The sequence below is a fragment of the Pan troglodytes genome, chromosome X, assembly GCF_028858775.2.
Source record: "Pan troglodytes isolate AG18354 chromosome X, NHGRI_mPanTro3-v2.0_pri, whole genome shotgun sequence".
Classification (NCBI taxonomy): Eukaryota; Metazoa; Chordata; class Mammalia; order Primates; family Hominidae; genus Pan; species Pan troglodytes.
In genome coordinates, this window is record NC_072421.2 from 144,312,105 (window position 1) to 144,332,421 (window position 20,317).

General features: G+C 34.7%; 1 long non-coding RNA gene across 3 annotated transcripts in view; it reads left to right on the forward strand.

The window, feature by feature from the left end:
* LOC107971219 (uncharacterized) overlaps nt 1–20,317 on the forward strand; it is a 108,771-nt gene that overhangs the window by 66,023 nt on the left and 22,431 nt on the right. For all 3 annotated transcript variants that reach the window (XR_010154908.1, XR_001714193.4, XR_001714194.3), the window contains exon 3: nt 17,559–17,741. This is a non-coding gene — a long non-coding RNA (uncharacterized LOC107971219). The remainder of the gene's footprint in view (nt 1–17,558; nt 17,742–20,317) is intronic.

Genomic DNA, 20,317 nt, shown 5'->3' on the forward strand with positions numbered 1-20,317 from the left:
CTTTCCATTTTATATTTATTTATTTTAGATTCAAGAGATACATGTGCAGGTGTGTTACATGGATATATTTTGCAATGATGAAGTTTGGGCTTCTATTGACTCCATTACCCAAAATAGTGAGCGTAGTGCCCAATAGGTAGTTTTCAACCCTTGGTCCCTCCATCCCTCCTCCTTCTGAAGTCCCCAATGTCTATTGTTCTCAACTTTATGTCCATGTGTACACGTTATTTACCTCCTACTTATAAGTGAGAATATGGGGTGTTTGATTTTCTGTTTCTGAGTTATTTCACTTAGGATAATGCCTCTAGCTCCATTCATATTGCTGCGAAGGACATAATTTTATTCTTTTTTATGGCTGTGTAGTATTCCATGATGTATACGCAGCACATTTTCTTTATCCAATCCAACATTGAGGTGTACTTAGGTTGATTCTATGAATTTGCTATTGTGAGTAGAGCTGTGATAAACATACAAATGTATGTGTCTTTTTGCTGGAACATTTTCTTTTCCTTTGGATGAATACCCAACATTGGGATTGCTGGGTCAAATGATAGTTCTACTTTTAGTTCTTTGAGAAATCTCCAGAGTGTTTTCCACAGAGGCTGTACTAATTTACATTCCCACCAACAGTCTATAAGTGTTCCCTCTTCACCACATCCTTGCCAACATCTGATAATTTTTGACTTTTTAGTAATAGCCAGTCGACTGGTGTGAGATCGTATCTCACTGTGGTTTCAATTCGCATTTCTCAGATGATTTGTGATATTGAGCATTTTTTCATATTGTTTATTTTTTGCTTGTGTATTCTGTCTTGAGAATTCTTTGTTCATATTCTTTGTCTACTTTTTGATTGTGTTATTTGCTTTTATCTTGTTGTTTTGCCCAAATTTCTTACAGATTCTGGATATTAGTCCTTTGATGGATGCATAGTTTGCAAATATTTTCTCGCATTCTGTAGGTCGTCTGTTTACCCTGTACACTATTGTTATTTTTTCCTGGGGAGAAACTCTTTGGTTTAATTAAGTCTCAATTGTCAGTTTTTGTTTTTATTGCATTTACTTTTGAGCTCTTAGTAATAAATTCTTTGCCTAAACCAATGTCCAGAAGAGTTTTTCCTAGTTTTTCTTCTAGAGTTTTGATAGTTTGAGGTCTTATATTTAAGTTTTCAATCCATTTTGAGTGAATTTTTGTATATGGTGAGAGGTAGAGGTCCAGTTTCATTGTTTTTCACATGGCTAGTTATTTTTCCCAGCACCATTCGTTGAATAGGATGCCCTTTCCTCACTGTTTTTTGTGTGGCCATATTGCCCAAAGCAATCTACAGATTCAATGCAATTCCTATCAAAATATCAACATCATTTTTCACAGAATTAGAATAAAAGCAAATCTAAAATTCATATGGAACCAAAAAAAAATGCTGAATATCCAAGGTAATCCTAAGCAAAAATAACAGAGCTGGAGGCATACATTATCTGACTTCAAACTATACTACCCGCTATGGCATTCAAAACAGCATGGTACTGGTACAAAAAGAGACACGTAGACTCATGGAGCAGAATAGATAGCTGTCAAGCGACCTTCAGCTGTCAATTTTGAAAATCAAGCTAGTTCTACTTGTTGATAAATTTAGTTCCATGATTTATATTATACTAAAAATATAGATTTGCATTTATAAGGATGCCATTGAGTCTCTTGATAGTATACCAAGGTGTCTTGTATATTGCATATTCTTTCATTTTAGAAGGTAAACAGAACAGAAGTTGCCTCAAACCAGGCAAGGTAGTGGGATCTGGAGTAATAAAAAAAATGAGCCTTTACTTCTCAGTTTCACACATCTGAGACTTAGCCTCAGCAACAGGCATATGCGGGCAGGATGCAAAATGCTGAAGTCTTATTTCTTTTGGGAAGAAAGCCATCTGGCTGGGAGTTTGGGAGAAAAGTTTTGGCCTATAGAATTTTGGAATGGAATTTCTATCTTGATGATTTGAGAGGAGAGAGGGAAGAAGCAGTTTTGGTTTAAATATCACATATTCTCACATTTCTTACCCAATTTTTATATATTTTCTTGAATAGGTATTTCTTCATTTGCAGTTTTCTCCTAGGACCATTTCCAGTGGCTTTAAATTATTGTTTTGGAAAATGTTTTTCATGATTTCACTGGTCAGCGGAGTCCCTCAATTTCTTATGCTGGAAATTAATTTGTGTGTGTGTGTGTGTGTGTGTGTGTGTGTGTGTGTGCATGCATGTTTTTTCTTGAGATTTACTACTCACTCAATGATCAGTTCACTGATTGGAATTTCACCTGCTTCTATTGTGCTTGTTTTAGTAAAGGTTTTTCTCAGGTGTATTTTGTATTGTGTAAGTTGAGCTTGATTCCTCTCCCATATGCTGTTGATTGTCTTCACATATTTGGTAATTCTTCATTATTTGACATATTTTTTGGTGGGGGAGGGTCTCTGCTATATCTGCTTTTGCAGTCTTCTTGTGAGAGGTTTGTGGAATACTTTAGGAAATGGTACTCGGAAAGAACAGCAAAAGGCCAGGATAGACTTCTTGGATTTGTGTAGACTATTGGGATGGGTGTTACATAGCTAAGCATCCCCTAATGTATTGTTTTCAAGTAATCACCTTGTCATTTTCCTGTGGGCCTCTTGCATTACCTGTTTCTCCCGTCTTAGAGCAGATGTTCAATTTTTGCAGCAGCCGTCTCTTGTGATTTTGTGTGCCATTTCTTTCATTAATATGATCTTAGTTCTTTTCTGACTTTTAAAGATTTATTATATTTAATGCTTTTCCTAGAGCTACCATTCTTGTTTCTCAGCATGATAATAGATTTATATCCCAAATATATTTTCTGACATTTCTAGATATTTGTGTTGGGAATTTAAGCCTCCAAAGTGTACTCAGCCCATATGAACCAGAATAAAATGTTCCTTTTAAATAGAATTTCTGTCTAGGGTATACTTGATTCTGGGCTCTGATAATACTTTACTTACCAAAAAAATGCAATGGTAGTATATGGTAGGAAATATGCAGAATTTGGAGTCAAACATACCTGGGTTTTGATCCTAACTCTAGTGCTTATAAATCATGTTACTTTAAAGCTATTTAATATCTCTGAATGTTAATTTATGCTTTTGTAAAAATAAAGCCTGGCATAAAGGTTGGCTGTGACAGTAAAAACAAGTAGCAAATTTAAAGTGCCTAGAATTTATTCAATGATCAATAGATAAAAGTTATTGTTTTCATATAGATTAAAACCTTGCCATTTATGCATTAATTTTCTTTAAATGTCTGTAACTTACACATCAATAAAAATCATGTTAAAATACTAGATGTTTAAATCTAAATTTATGATGAAATATGAACAAATATTTAAAGTATTCAATTATGATATATATTGCTATGTAATTCTAGATGCCTGCTTTCTCATTTATAAATAGGAATAAAGCCCTCCTGAGTGTTATTTTCATTCATCTACCCTCTCATTTCTAGAAAATGTTTGAAAAGGACAATGAAGAGAAAGGAAGGAATAATACAGATTTATAAATTAGTAGAAATGGCCAAATTTTAACTAAGAAATTAATTTCAATTTATCTTTCTTAATTTCTAGCTATTCTGTTGTAAACTGGTTAATTCCATTTTTTTAATTGATTCATACCTTCCTGTAACCTGTAAGCATCACTTAACCTGAAAACTGGGTTATAAACAAATATAGCTTTTAAAATACTAGAGAAGAAAATTGCAACATGTTTTACTCAAATTGAATCAAGAGAAAAGCCCGCTGGTAAAATAAGTTAGACAAAATATTAGAAAGAAATCACCAGATTTTAAATCATAAAGCGTGGAGGGTAATTGCTACTGGAGTTTTCTTAAAGATTCTTAAATTACATGCATAATTATCTAGCTTTGTTTCAAATTATTTGTGAATTGCCTTAAACCCCACATTAACATTTGGGATGGGTCATCTTAAACAATGGAAATCAAATAGGAAAATTTTTGTACAATAAGATAACATGGAACAAGTAGAATCTTTACTAGAGGGTATTTGCCATCCTATTTGTTCTTTTTAACTTTTTCATTAGTAAGACATTTGTGAATTCAGAAATTGCTCTGCACTTTTATCTTTGTTGATTACAAAAACTTTATGACACTAATCATCACCAAGTAGGTTTCAATTTCTTAAGGAATTTTAAATAAAATGATTAAATGGGTTTATATTTCTTTTTTTTTTTTTTTTTTTTTTGAGACGGAGTCTCGCTCTGTCACCCAGGCTGGAGTGCAGTGGCACCATCTCGGCTCACTGCAGGCTCTGCCTCTCTGGTTCACGCCATCCTCCTGCCTCAGCCTCCTGAGTAGCTGGGACTACAGGTGCCTGCCACCACGCCTGGCTAATTTTTTGTATTTTTAGTAGAGATGGGGTTTCACCATGTTCGCCAGGATGGTCTCAATCTCCTGACCTCATGATGCGCCCGCCTCGGCCTCCCAAAGTGCTGGGATTACAGGCGTGAGCCACCGCACCCGGCCAAATGGGTTTATATTTCTAAAGGAAGCTCTCAGTAAAATTCCTTCCAGATATTTATGAAAAAAATAATGAAGTATCTTTCCTGAATAAGCCAAGTTGCCTGAGCTGATAACTTCAGATGATCAAGCCCTGCTTTATATTCGACCATTACATCCCCACTGGAGATGTCTGTTTTTATCTTTGAACCACTCTATGGACCTTGGTATTCCATATTAATATGCCTTCCAATTAAAGACATAGAAGGAAAACAACAAAAAAGAGCCCTCTGTTTTATATTTATCCAAATTGTTATGCAAAATTTCTAGACCCCAACCATCCTGGCACCCTGATCTTGAACTCAGTCTCCAGAATTGTGAGAAAGAAGGTCCTGTTGTTTATAAGCTACCTAGTTTATGACATCTTGTTATAGCAGCCCAAATTAATTAAGATAAAAATTGGTACCGAGGAGTGGGTGTACTGCTGCAATAAATACCTAAAATGTGGAAGTGGCATTGGAACTGGGTGACAGATAGAGGCTTGGGAGTGTTTCGAGGTGCATGCTAGAAAAAGCCTACATTTCTCAATAGGTCATTAAAGGTGATTCTGGTGAGTACTCAGAAGAGGAGAGATGTATAGAAAGCCTCAATCTTCTTAAAGAATATCTAAGTGGTTTTGAACCGAATGTTGGTAAAAATATCGATGGTAAATGCTATTACGATGAGATCTCCTATAGGAATAAGGGACGTATAATGGAGGAAACGTAATGCTTATTATTAAGTGGCGAAGAATTTGGCTGACTTATGTTTATGTCCTAGTGTTTTGTGGAAGTTACAACTTATGAGTGATGAAACAGGATGGTTAGCTAAAGAAATGTCTAAGCAAAGTGCTGAAGGTGTACCATGGCTTCTCTTGGTTGCTTATAGTGAACTGCAGAAGACAGAAATGATTTACATAAGCTATTTTTAATCAAAAGGGAAACAAAGCTTCAAGCATTCACAACATCAAATTTTCATAAGGTTTTGGAGCACAAGGAACTCTCACTCTTTGCTGGTGGTAGTGCAAAATGGTAGAGACAGTTTAGCAGTCTCTTTCAAAACTAAATATACTCTTATCATATGATCCAGCAATCACATTTCTTGTTTTTAACTCAGATAAATCGAAAACGTATGCACACAAAAACCTGCCTACAGATGTTGAAAGTAGCTTAATGGATAAATAACCTGGGGTATACTCAGTCAGTGGGGTACTATTCAGTGCCAAAAATAAATAGCTATAAAGTCATGAAAGGACATAGAGGAACCTGAAATGAATATTACTAAGTGAAAGAAACCAATTAGAAAAGGCTATCTATTGTGTAAGTCCAATGATATGATATTCTGGAAAAGGCAAAACTAGGGAAACAGTTAAAACAGTAATTGCCAGCATTTGTGGAAGAAGGAGGGATAAATAGGCAGAAAATAGGATTTTTAGGGGAGTGAAACTATTCTGTGTAATAATACAATTGTAGATACAGGTCATTATACATTTTTCAAACCTATCACGTATGTAACACTAAGAATGAACCTTAATGTGATCTATGGCCTTGGGGTGATAATGATGTATTGATGTAGGTTCGTCGGTTATAAGAAATATAGTATAATTATAACCACTGTGGTGTGAGATGTTAAGAGTGGAGCATTTGAGGACAGCAGGGTATATAGAAATTCTTTGTACTCTCCACTCAATTTTGCTGTGAAACTAAAACTACTCTAAAATAAAGTTGATTAATTAAAATATGTATAACTAATGGATGGAAACTTTTCAAATTGGGTGGAATACTATATATTATAGAAGATCAGTAAACCTCAAATACAGTAAATACAATGAAAGCTATAACTAAATACATCAGAGCCCAGCTGTTGAAAACCATAGTAAATGAGAAACTATTGAAAGCATCCACAGAAAAATAAGACTTTAAAAGATTAAATGGTCCTGTACTTACCAAAGATTAAGGATAACTAGAAGGTAGTGGAAACTTCTTTAAAGTGCTGGGATGGGAGGAGGAGAAAATATATCAATCCATCATTCTATATCAAGTGTAAATATCCTTCAATGATAAAGGTGTAATAAAATATTTTCAGATAAAGGAAAACAAAAAGAATTGTTTTCTTAAAGATCTGCACTATAAGAAGTGCTAAAGAAAGTTCTTCAGAGTAAAGGAAAATGATCCCAAAGAAAAAAATAAGCAATATCAAGAATAGAAAATGTTTGAGTAAATATAAAATATTTTCTCTTAATTGTTTAAATCTATAGAACTCTTTAAACCATGATTATAACATTATTTCGTTGAGTTTTAAATTGATGTAGAAGTAAAACATATAACAATTTTAACAGGAGGGATGGTAAGGGAATGTATAAAAGCTACCTATACAGTTGCTATTTTTCTTCATTTGCTGTGAAGTGGTAGAATAGTATCTCCAAATAGACTGTAAAAGATTAAGGATGTGCATTGCTATCCTTACAATAACCACTGAGTATCTCATATAAAGAGATAGAAAAAAAAGAACTTATTTTTAAGATAAAATCCCAAATAGTTTGAAAATAAATGGATGGGAAATTATATACTATGAAAACAGTAAGCATAGGAAGAATAACACAGACATCACAAAAACTAGCCATCAAGACAAACAGAATTTTAAAAGATAAATAAGGTCATTTTATTATGATAAAGGGACCAATTTTTCAGGAAGACATCAATATTATAAATGTTCGTGTGACTGATATCAGGGCTGTAAAACCCATGACCGAAAAAAAATCTTTTAGAATTTTGGAAGTCAGAAGTCTAGAGTCAGTTTGGCTGTGCCAAATATCTATATATCTATATATCTATATATCTATATATCTATATATCTATATCTATCTATCTATCTATCTATCTATCTATCTATCTATCTATCTATATCATGCCTCCTTTCTGGTGGCTCTAAGGGAGAATTCTTTTCCTTGCCTTTTCCCGCTTCCAAGGAATACACAGCAGAGGCCACGCATATTCCTTGGTTTGTAACCCCATTGCTGGACCTTTAAAGTTTATCACTCCAATCTCTACTTCATTTGTCACATGTCTTTCTCATTGAAACTGACTCCTCCTACATCCCTCTTATAAGAATCTTTGTTACTGCCTTAGGCCTACCTCAACAATCAAGGATAAATTTACCATCTCAAGATCTTTATCTTGCTTTTCTCTACAAAGCTCCATTTGCCCATAAGATAACATTCACAGGTTCTGAGGATCAGAACATGGACATCTATTGGGGAGGGGCGTTATTTAGTCTACTATAGCATAGTAGGGATTACAATTTTGAATTCATTATGAAAACCTTTTCTACAGTTTCTGGAATTCCAAAATTCCAAAGGGTATGTCTTTTTCTGCTAAACTATATCAAATATTCAAGAAGGAAAAAACCCCATCAACCTTACACAAACTTTTTAGAGAAAATAGAGGAAAGGAATCTCTGCTCAACAAATTTTATGAGACCAGCATAATCCCATTGTCAAAGCCTGATAAAGGCATAAAAAATAATATTACAGACCAATATCACTAATTAATACAGGTATATATTTATATTTACACAGGTATATATTTATATACATGTATATGTACAGGTATATATTTATATACTGTATATGTACATGTATATTATTTTAGACATGTATATGCAAGTATATATTCTATACATATATTGTATATATTATATGCATATTTTAATATAAATTTATTTATATTTATAAATATGCATTTATGTAAATATGTATTTATATTAAAATATCAACAATATTTTTGTTTAAATATACTATATTTATGGTATACTGATTTAAATATTTAAATATAATAAATATACACTTGTTTATATTTTGTATTATGTATATACACGCACATATATTTTTTTTAATTTCAGCCATTCTAGAACATAGGTAGTGGTATCGTATTGTTATTTTAATTTCCAATTGCCTCATGAAAAATGATGTTGAGCATATTTTTAAATGTTTGTTTGCAACATGTCTGTCTTCTGTGTTTAGGTGTCTGTTCAGATCTTTTGTCCATTGTTTAATTGTGTTGCTCATTTGCTTATTGAGTTTTAGGAGTTCATTTTGAAACCATCATTGCAAAAGTGTAACAGAGTGAAAGAGATTTTACCTAGCCAACTCCATCCTGCTTCTAACCTCCAAGCTGTCCTTGTTCATTCCTGGGCGTAGGCTGAACTTAACTTTGGGAAGAACTTAGTTTTTAGTTTCAAACAAAGACAATAACAGCCCTTTCCCAAAGCAGACCTCCTTCTTGCCTGAGGACGAGGTTGCCTTTGTAGGGCTAACATTAGCCACAAGATTAGAAATTATGGTTTAGGAGTCATGCAGCTGGAGGCTACAAGATTCTGACCCTCCCTAAACTGCTTCTAAGATCAGTGCTTAAGATATTTTACAGACTCTGCACTTGATGGATCAGCTGACACCATCCAGATGGATAAACTGGCTCATATGATCTTGTGGCCACCACCCAGGAACTGACTCAGCACAAGAGGACAGCTTCAATTCCCTATGATTCCGTCTCCAACCCAACTAATCAGTACTCTCAACTCACAGAATTGCCCCACCCACCAAATTATCCTTAAAAACTCTGATTTTCAAATGAGACTGATTTGAGTAATAATAAAACTCTGGTCTCCTGCACAGCTGGCTCTGTGTGAATTACTCTTTCTCTATTGCAATTCCCCTCTCTTGATAAATAGGCTCTGTCTAGGCAACGGGCAAGGTGAGCCCATTGGGTAGTTACAATTTTATATTTTGGATGTGTCTAAAATATGTGTTTTGTAAATATTTCATCCCAGTCTGTGGCTCATGATTTTTTTTTCTTAAGAAGTCTTTCACAGTGTAGAAGTATTTAATTATAATAAAGTCTAATTATTACTTTTTTCTTTCTCAAATAATGCTTTTGGTTTTATGTGTATAGAAACTCATCATCAAAGACAAGGTCACCTATATTTCCTGATATTTTATTTTAGAAGATTTGTAGTTTTGCATTTTACATTTATGCATATGACTCACTTTTTGAGCCAAAATACACATAACATAAAATCTCATAACAGTGCCATTTAGTGCATTCAAAATGTTGTGCAAACTTTGCCACTCTCTACTTCTAGAACGTTGCCATCACCCGCAAAACAAACGCAATATTCATTCAGCATTTGATCCCCATTCCTCCTGCCCTCCCTACCCCTCAGTATCTGAAAATCACTATGCCTTTATGGATTTACCTATTATGGATATAAGATTTTTATAGGAATTACATTGAATCTGTAGATCTCAGCGGGGAGTACTGCCATCTTAAAAATATTAACCCTTCCAAGCTATGAACATGAGATGACTTTATATTTATTGTTGTCTTTCTAAAATGTTTTCAGCCATGTTATGTGTTATTAGTATACACATTTTTTTTCTTACTCCCTCAGTTAAAGTTATTGCTAAGCAATATATTCCTTTGGATGCTGTAGTAAATTGAATTATCTTGATTTCCTATTTGTATTTTCATTGCAAATCTGTAGAAAATACTACAGATTTTGAGTGTTGAGTTTGGAATCTTCAACTTTGTTGATTTTGTTTATTAACTCTTAGATAAGAAGAATTTAGTGCTAAAATTTATGACTTTAAATAAATTTTTGGTAACTACTTAAGACTATATTTAGAACCATGTCATCTGTGAATAGAGATAGTTTTACTTCCTCTTTTCTAATTTTAATGTCCTTTGTTTATTTGTGTGCTGAATTGGTCTAAAACTTTCAGGACAATGTTAAAATTAGTGGCAAAAGCAGGCATTCTTTCCTTGATCCTAACCTTAGGGAAAAGATTATGCCTTTCACCTTTGAATATAATGTTAGTGGTAGATTTTTTAAAAATGGACTTTGCATGTTGAGGAAGTACCTTTCTATTTCTGGTTTGTGGAGTGTTTTCATTATGGGAGAGTGTTAGATTTTGTCAGTTTCTTTCAGTGTCAATTTAAATGAGCTTGTACTTTCTTTTTTATTCTATTAATGTTGTTCACTACATTGATTTATTGTCGTATGTTGAGCAACTCTTACATTCCTTCAACAAATCCAATTTGTTTATTACGTAGTCCATTTAATATGCTATTGGATTTCATTTGCTAGTAATTGGCTGAAGATTATTTCATATTTTTTTAATTTTTATTTTTTGTGGGTACATAGTAAGTGTATATATTTATGGAGTACATGAGATATTTTGATACAGGCATACAATGCATGATTTATCACATCAGCATGAACAGGATATGCAACACCTCATGAATTTATACTTTATTTGTGTTTCAAACTATCCAATTATACTCTTTTAGTTATTTAAAAATGTACAACAAATTATTGACTACAGTTATCCTGTTCTGCTATCAAATAGTAGATCCTATACATTCCAGTTAACTATATTTTAAAATTTCCCTTCTTTAAGAATTCTTAATTTTTATGTGTATATAGTAAGTATATATATTTATGGATTACGTGAGATATTTTGATATGGGCATGCAATGCATAATAATCACATCGGGGTAAATGAGATATCCATCACCTCCTGCATTTATTCTTTGTGTTACAAACAATCAAATTAAACCTTTTTAGTTATTTTACAATGTACAGTTAATATAGTCACCCTCTTGTGCTAGTAAATACTAAGTGTTATTTATTCTTCCTAACTATTTTTTTGTACCAATTGACCATCCCCACTTGCCCTCCAACACCCTGTCCAATACCCTTCACATTCTCTTATAAGCCACCCTGTCCAATACCCTTCAAATCCATTTGTAAGCATCCTACTCTCTATGTCCATGAATTCAATTATTTTAATTTTTAGCTCCTACAAATAAATCAGAATACATGAAGTTTGTCTTTCTGTGCCTGGTTATTTCATTTAACATAATGACCTCCATTTCCATATTTCCATCCATGTTGTTGGAAATGACAGGATCCCATTTTTTTGTGGCTGAATAGTACTCCATCGTGTGTACGTACCACATTTTCCTTATTCTTTCATTTGTTGATTAACATTTAGGTTGCTTCCAAATCTTGGCTGTTGTGAATAGTGCTGCAACAAACATGGGAGTGCAGGTATCTCTTCAATATACTGATTTCCCTAGTTTTGTGTATATGTCCAGCAGTGGGATTCGTAGATCACATGGAGACTCTATTTTTAGATTCTTGAGGAACCTCCAAAGTGTTCTCCATAATGGTTGTACTAACTTACAGTCCTGTCAACAGTGTACAAGGGTTCCCTTTTCTCCACTTCCTCACCAGCATTGGTTATTGCTTGTTCTTTTGATATAAGCCATGTTAACTGAGGTAAAATGATATGTCATTGTAGCTTTGATTTTCGTTTCTCTGATGGTCAATGATGTTGAGCACTTTTTCATATACTGGTTTGTCATTTGTATGTCTTTTGAGAAATGCCTTTTCAGGTCTTTTCCTCATGTTTTAGTTAGATTATTAGATATTTCCTATAGAGTCATTTGAACTCCTTACATATTGTGGTTATTAATCCCTTTTCCGATGGGCAGTTTGCAAATATGTTCTTCTGTTCTGTGGGCTGTCACTTCACCTTTTTTATTGTTTCCTTTGCTGTGCAGAAGCTTTTTCACTTGATGTGATCCCATGTGTCCATTTTTACTTTGGTTGCTTATACTTGTGAGAGATCTCTCAAGAAATCTTTGCCCACTCCAATGTCCTGGAGAGTTTCCACAAAGTTTTCCTTTATTAGTTTCATAGTTTGAGGACTTAGATTTAAGTCTTTAATTCATTTAGATTTGATTTTTCTATATGGTGAGAGATATGGGTAAGTTTCATTCTTCTGCATATGGATATTCAGTTTTCCCAGCACCATTTATTGAAGAGACTGTCCTTTCTCCAGTTTATGCCCTTAGCACCTTTATTGAAACTGACTTCACCGTAGAAATGTAAAGTTGTTTCTGGGTTTTCTATTCTTTTTCATTGGTTTGTGTGTCTGTTTTTATGCCAATACCATGCTGTTTTTGTTACTATACCTCTGTAGTATAATTTGAAGTCAGGTAATGTGATTCTTCCAGTTTTGTTCCTTTTCTTAGGATACCTTTGGCTATTCTGGGTCTTTTGTAGATCAATATAAATTTTAGGATGTTTTTTCTATTTCCGTGAAAAATGTCATTGGTATTTTGATAGAGATAGCATTTTGTCTGTAGATTGCTTTTGGTAGTATGGACATTTCAGCAATATTGTTTCTTCCAATCCATGAATGTGGAATTTCTTTCGTTTTTTTTTTTTTTTTTTTGGTGTCCTCTTCAAATTCTTTCATCAGTGGTTTATAATTTTCATTGTAGAAATATTTCACTTCTTTGGTTAATTCCTAGGTGTTTCATTTCATTTGTGCCTATTCTAAATGGAATTATATTTTTATTTCTTTTTCACATCGTTCACTGTTGGCATATAGAAATGCTACTGGTTTTTGTGTGTTGGTTTTGTATCTGCGAATTTACTGAACTTGTTTACAAGTTCTAATAACTTTTGGTAGAGTCTGAGGTTTTTTTTACGTATGAGATTATATTATCTGCAAACAAAGATACTTTGACTTTTTCCTTTCCAGTATGGATGCCCTTAATTTCTTTCTCTTGTGTGCTTTGTCTTCCTAGGATTTCTAATACTATGTTGAATAACAGTGGTAAAAGTGGCCATTCTTGCTGAGTTCCTCATCTTAGAGGAGAGGCTTTTATTTTCTCTCCTTTCAGTATGATATTAGCTATGGATCTTTTATATATGGATTTCATTGTGTTGAGGTATGCTCCTTCTATATCTAGGTTTCTGAAGTTTTTTTTTTTTTATCATGAAAGGATTTTTGTTGTTGTTGTATGTTTTTTCTTTATTTTGCTTTTTTTTTTTTTTTTTTGAGGCAGGATCTGTTTATGTCTCCTGGCTGGAGTGTAGCAGCATGATCAAAACTCACTGCAACTTTCGCCTCCCAGGCTCAAGCGATCATCCCACGTAAGCCTCCTGAGTAGCTGGGACTACAGGTGCTCACCATAATGCCTGGCTAATTTTTTGTATTTTTTTGTAGAGATGGGGTTTTGCCATGTTGCCCAGGCTGGTCTTGAACTCTTGGGCTCAAGTTATCTGCCTAACTTGGCCTCTCAAAGTGATGGGATTATAGGCATGAGCCACTGTACCCAGTCAGGATGCTGAATTCTATTAAATGCTTTTTCAGCATCAATTGAAATGATCATATGGTGTTTGTCCTTCATTCTGTTATTATCATGTATCACATTAATTGATTGATTTGTGTATTTGAGTTATTGAACCATCCTTGCATCCTTGAAATAAATTCCACTTGATCATGATGAGTGATCTTTTTAATGTATTTTTGAATTTGGTATGCCATTATTTTGTTAAGTATTTCTACATCAATATTCATCAGAGAAATTGGCATGTAATTTTTTTTTTGATGTGTCTTTGTCTGGTTTTGGTATTAGGGTAATACCGGCTTTATAGAATGAGTTTGGATGTATTCCCTCCTTCTCTGTTTTTCAGAATAGATTGAGTAGGATTGGTATTAGTTCTTCAAATGTTTGGTACAATTCAGCATTGAAGCCATCAGGTCATGGGCTTTTCCTTTCTGGGACACATTTTCTTACTACTCTAATCTCATTACTTGTTTGGTTCTGTTTGGGTTTTGAATTTCTTCATAGTTTGATCTTGGTAAAGTGTGTGTATGTAAAAATTTATTCATTTATTCTAGGTTTTCCAATTAATTTGCATGGAAATAGTCATAGTTCCCTCTAATTATCCTTTGCATGTCTGCAGTAACAGTTGTAATGTCTCCTTTCTCATTATGTTATGTTATTTATTTGAGTCTTGTCTCCTTTTTTCTTAGTCTGGCTAAAGGTTTTTTGGTTTTGTTTATCTTTTAAATCAACCAAATTTTTGCTTCATTGATTCTATTTTTAATTTTTATTTATTTATTTCTGCTCTGATTTTTATTATTTTCTTCTACTTATTTTGGCAGTGGTTTACTCTTACTTTTCTATTTCTTTAACATGCTTCATAAAGTTGTTTGTTTGAAATGTTTTTTACAATTTTGATGTAGGAGCTTATTTCTATAAAATTTACTCTTTGTACTGCTTTCACTGTCTCCCATAGGTATTGGTATGTTGTGTTTCTCTTTTCGTTGGTTATGAAATAATTTTTAATTTTTTTCTTAATTTAGTATTTATTATTCTTTTAATTGATGCTCTGTTCCTTAAGGAGTATATTGTTTAATTTCCATGTTAGTCCCACAGTTCCTCTTATTATTGATTTCTAGTTTTATTCCATTGAGGTCAGAAAAGATGCTTGATTCAATTTTAATTTTTTAAGACTTGTTTTGTCACCTAATATATGGTCTATCCTTGAGTATGATTCACATGCTGAGGAGAAAAATGTGTATTCTGTAGCCATTGGATGAATTGTTCTGTAAATATCTATTAGGTCCATGTGGTCTATATTGAAGATTAAATCTGATGTTTCTCTGTTGACTTTCTGTCTGGAAGATCTCCCCAATGCTAAGAGTGAGGTGTTGAAGTCTCCAGCTGTTATTTTATTGGATTCTGTTTCTCTCTGTAGCTCTAATAATGTTTGCTTTACATACCTGGTTGCTCCAGTGTTAGGTGTATATATCTATACAATCATTATATTATCTTGCTGAATTGACCTTTTTATTATCATATAATGAATTTCTTTATCCCTTCTTATAGTTTTTGTCTTACAACCTATTTTGTCTGATGTAAGTATAGCTAATCCTGTTTTTTTTTTTGGTTTTCATTTGCATATAATAGCTTTCTTTATTTATTTATATTTATTTTTAGTCTGTGTGTGTCCTTATAGGTAAAATGTATTTCTTGTAGGCAGTAGATCATTGGGTCTTAATTATTTTTTAAATTCATTTGGCCACTCTATGTATTCTCTATGTATTTTGATTGGAGAGTTTAGTCCATTGTCATTCAATATTATTATTATTGATAAGTAAAGACTTACTCTTGCTATCTATTTTGCTTGTTTTCTGGTTTATTTGTGGACTTCCTTCTTTCCTTCCTTCCTTCCTTCCTTCCTTCCTTCCTTCCTCCCTCCCTCCCTCCCTTCCTTCCTTCCTTCCTCCTGTCTTCCTTTTTGTGATGGTAATTTTCTCAGGCAGTAAGTTTTAATTTCTCACTTTTTATATTTTATATATCTTTTGTATCTTTTTTGATTTGAGGTTACCATGAGGTTTGCAAGTACTATCATATAATACTTCATTTTAAACTTATGACAACTTAACGCTGATTGCATAAACAACCATATAAACTACCAAAGAAGCTGAAAGAAGCAAAAAGAAGACTAATAAAAACTGTACACTTTAACTTCATCCCACTATTTTTTTGACTTTTCGTGCTTCCTATGTATATCTTTTTGTACTATGTCTTGAAAAGTTGTTCTAGTTATTATTTTTGATCAGTTCATATTTTAATCTTTCTACTGAAGATATGAGTGGTTTACACAATACAATTACTGTGTTGTAATATTCTGTGCTTTTCTGTGTACTTAACTAGTACCAGTAAGTTTTGTACCTTCAGATTATTTATTTTTGCTCAATAATGTCCTTTCCTTTCACACTGAAAAAATCTCCTTAGCATTTCTTCTAGGCCAGGTCTGGTGTGGATAAAATCCTTAAACTTTTGTTTGTCTGGTAAAGTCTTTATTTCTTCTTCACCTTTGAAGGATATTTTCAATGGATATATTTCACTGAATATATTATTTCACTGGGTAATTTTTTTTTCAGCACTTTAAGTATGTCATGCTACTCTCTCTTGACCTGTAAAGTTTCCACTAAGAAGTTTTCTGACATACGTATTGTAGCTCCATTGCATGTTATTTGTTTATTTTCTCTTGCTGCTTTTAGAAACATTGCTTCATCCTTGACCTTTGAGAGTTGGATTATTAAGTGTCTTTAGGTGGTCTTTTTTTTGGGTTCAACCTGCTTTGTGTTCTGTAACTTTTCTTCACTTGAATATGAATATCTTTCTCTATCTTTGGTAAGGTCTCTGTTATTATCCCTTAAACTTACTATCCCGATTTACCACTCTACCTCCTCTTTAAGGGCAATGACTTGTAGATTTGCCCTTTTGTGGCTACTTTCTAGATTTCGTAGCAATGCTTCTTCTTTTTTTTTTTTTTTTTACTTTTTATTCTCTTTTCTCCTCTGACTGTATATTTTCAAATAGCCTGTCTTCAAGCTTCATCCTTTCTGCTGTTAAGAGACTCTGATGCATTCTGCAGTATGTCAATTAAATATTTAAACTCTAGAATTTCTGCTCAATTATTTTTCATTTAATCCCTTTGCTAAATTTATCTGATAGGATTCTGAATTCATTTTCCATACTATGTTAGATTTTTGTTTAGGTTCCTCAAAACAGTTATTTTGAATTCTGTGTCTGAAAGTTTACATATCTCAAATATCTCTGTCTGATATGGTTTACCTGTGTCCCCACCCAAATCTCATCTTGAATTGTAGTTCCCATAATTCCCACGTCTTGTGGGAGGGACATCATGGGATGTAATTGAATTATGGGGGTAGTTACCCTCATGTTGTTCTCATGATAGTGAGTGAGTTCTCATGAGATATGATGGTTTTATAAGGGACTTTTTCCCCTTTTGCTCGGTACATATCCTTCCTGCCATCATGTGAAGAAGGACACGTTTGGTTCCCCTCCTTCCATGATTGTAAGTTTCCTGAGGACTTCCCAGCCATACAGAACTGTGAGTCAATTACAACTCTTTTCTTTATAAATTAACCAATCTTGGACAGTTCTTTATAGTAGCATGAGAACAGACTAATACACTACACTGTCTTTCCAGGACTGGTAACTGGCACATTATTTAGTTCTTTTGGTGAGGTAATGTTTTCCTAAATAGTCTTGATGCTTGTAGATGTTTGTTGGTGTTTGGGCATTGAAGATTTATATGTTTATTGTATTCTTTGCCAGGTGAGGTGTCAGATCCCCGGCGATGGAAAGCAGTCAACTCATGGGTAGTAAAAAGAATGTATTGACAACACTATAGGTTTGAAAAGGAAAGTTTTATTAGATAGAAAGAACACTGCAGAAGACCGCAGCAGAGGACTTCAGCAAGAGAGAACTAAGTGTATCATGGTGGATTTTTCCTAAGGGGTATGTATTAATTTTAAAGTAGGAGCTTAATGAAAATTTGAACTATATTAGCCATATAGATTATGATAAATGACTACATTTGTAGGCATTTTGGTGCCTTAATATCAGCAAGAGCTACACAATGAGTTTTGACATGCACGCATCCTAAAGATGTATACAAATTCCAGTTATTTATAAATGTTTTGGGAAAGAAGCCTGGAACCAGATGCTTGCTTTAGATAATAAGGAAGTCTAGTTACATTCAAATTTTTTTAGATAAGAAGTTTTGCCTCTGGATGGCCTGCTAGATGGTCACAAAGTGATTTTTGCTCTCCTCATTTTCCCCCTGAAAAATATTTTGTTTAAAGTTTCTACCCTTTATATTCCCCCATGCTCATGTCTACCTGCTGCCTACTAGGGTCTCAAGAAAGGGAAAACAGCACAGTGAAGAGGGGCATTGTATTAGTTCATTTTATGCTACTGATAAAGACATACCCAAAACTGGGAACAAAAAGAGGTTTAGCTGGACTTACAGTTCAATATGGCTGAGAAGGCCTCAGAAACATGGGGGGAGGTGAAAGGCACTTCTTACATGATAGCGGCAAGAGAAAAAAATGAGGAAGAAGCAAAAAAAGCAGAAACCCCTGAAAAAACCATCAGATCTTGTGAAACTTATTCACTATCATGAAAATAGCATGGGAAAGACTGGTCCCATGATTGAATTATTTTCCCCTGGGTCCCTCCCACAACATGTGGGAATTCTGGGAGATACAATTCAAGTTGAGATTTGGGTGGGGACACAGTCAAACTGTATCATTCAATCCCTGGCCCCTCCAAATCTCATGTCCTCACATTTCCAAACCAACCATGCCTTCCAAACAGTGCCCCAAATTCTTAACTCATTTCAGCATTAACCCAAAAGTCCACAGTTCTAAGTCTCTTCTGAGACAAGCCAAGTCCCTTCTATCTACGAGCCTGCCAAATCAAAAGCAAGCAAGTTACTTCCTAGATACAATGAGGGTACTGGTATGGGGTAAATACAGCCATTCCAAATGGGAGAAATTGGCCAAAACAAAGGGATTACAGAGCCCATGCAAGTCTGAAATCCAGTAGGGCAGTCAACTTTTAAAGCTCCAAAATGATGTCCTTTGACTCCAGGTCACACTGATGCAAAAGGTGGGTTTCCATGGTCTTGGGCAGCTCCAATCTTGTGGCTTTGCAGGGTACAGCCTCCTTCCTGGCTGCTTTCATGGGCTGGCATTGTCTGTGACTTTTCCAGGTGCATGGTGCAAGCTGCTGGTGGATCTACCATTCTGCATTCTGGAGGATAATAGCCCTCTTCTCACAGTTCCACTAGGCAGTGCCCCCATAGGGACTGTGTGTGGGTGCTCTGACCCCACATTTCCCTTCTGCACTGCCCTAGCAGGGGTTCTTCATGAAGGCCACGCCCCTGCAGCAAACTTTTGCCTGGGTATCCAGGCATTTCCATACATCTTCTGAAATCTAGGCACAGGTTCCCAAACCTCAATTCTTGACTTCTGTGCACCTGCAGGCTCAACACCATGTGGAAACTGCCAAGGCTTGTGGCTTCCACCCTCTGAAGGCACAGCCTGAGCTCTATTTTGGCTCCTTTCAGACAGAGCTGGAGTGGCTGAGACACAGGACACCAAGTCCCTAGGCTGCATACAGCACGGGAACCCTGGGCTTGGCCCATGAAACCACTTTTTCCTCCTGGGTCTCCAGGCCTGTGATGTGAGGGGCTGCTGTGATGGTCTCTGACATGATCTGGATACATTTTCCCCATGGTCTTGGGGATTAACATTAGGCTCCTTGCTACTCAGACAAATTTCTGCAGCCAGCTTGAATTTCTCCTCAAAAAATAGGTTTTTCTTTTCTACTGCATCATCAGGCTGTAAATTTTCTGAACTTTTATGCTCTGTTTCCCTTTTAAAATGGAATGCTTTTAACAGCACCCATGTCATCATTTGAATGCCTTGCTACTTAGAAATTTCTTCCACCAGATACCCTAAATCATCTCTCTCAAGTTCAAAGTTCCACAAATCTCTAGGGCAGGGGCAAAATGCCACCAGTCTCTTTGCTAAAACATAACAAGAGTCACCTTTGTTCCAATTCCCAACAAGTTCCTCATCTCCATCTGAGACCACCTCAGCCTGGACCTTTTTGTTCATATCATTATCAGCAATTTTCTTCAAAGCCATTCAACAAGTCTCTAGGAGTTTCCAAACTTTCCCACGTTTTCCCGTCTTCTTCTGAGCCCTTCAAACTGTTTCAACCTCTGCCTGATACCCAGATCCAAAGTCATTTCCACATTTTTGGGTATCTTTTCAGCAATGCCCCACTGTACTGGTACCAATTTACTGTATTAGTTTTTATGCTGCTGATAAAGACCTACCCGAAACTTGGAACAAAAACAGTTTTAATTGGATTTAGAGTTCCACATAGCTGAGGGGGCCTCAGAATCATGGTGGGAGGCAAAAGGCACTTCTTACTTGACAGCGGCAAGAGAAAGATGAGACAGAAGCAAAAGCGGAAACTCCTGCTAAACCCATCTGATCTCATAAGACTTATTCACTATC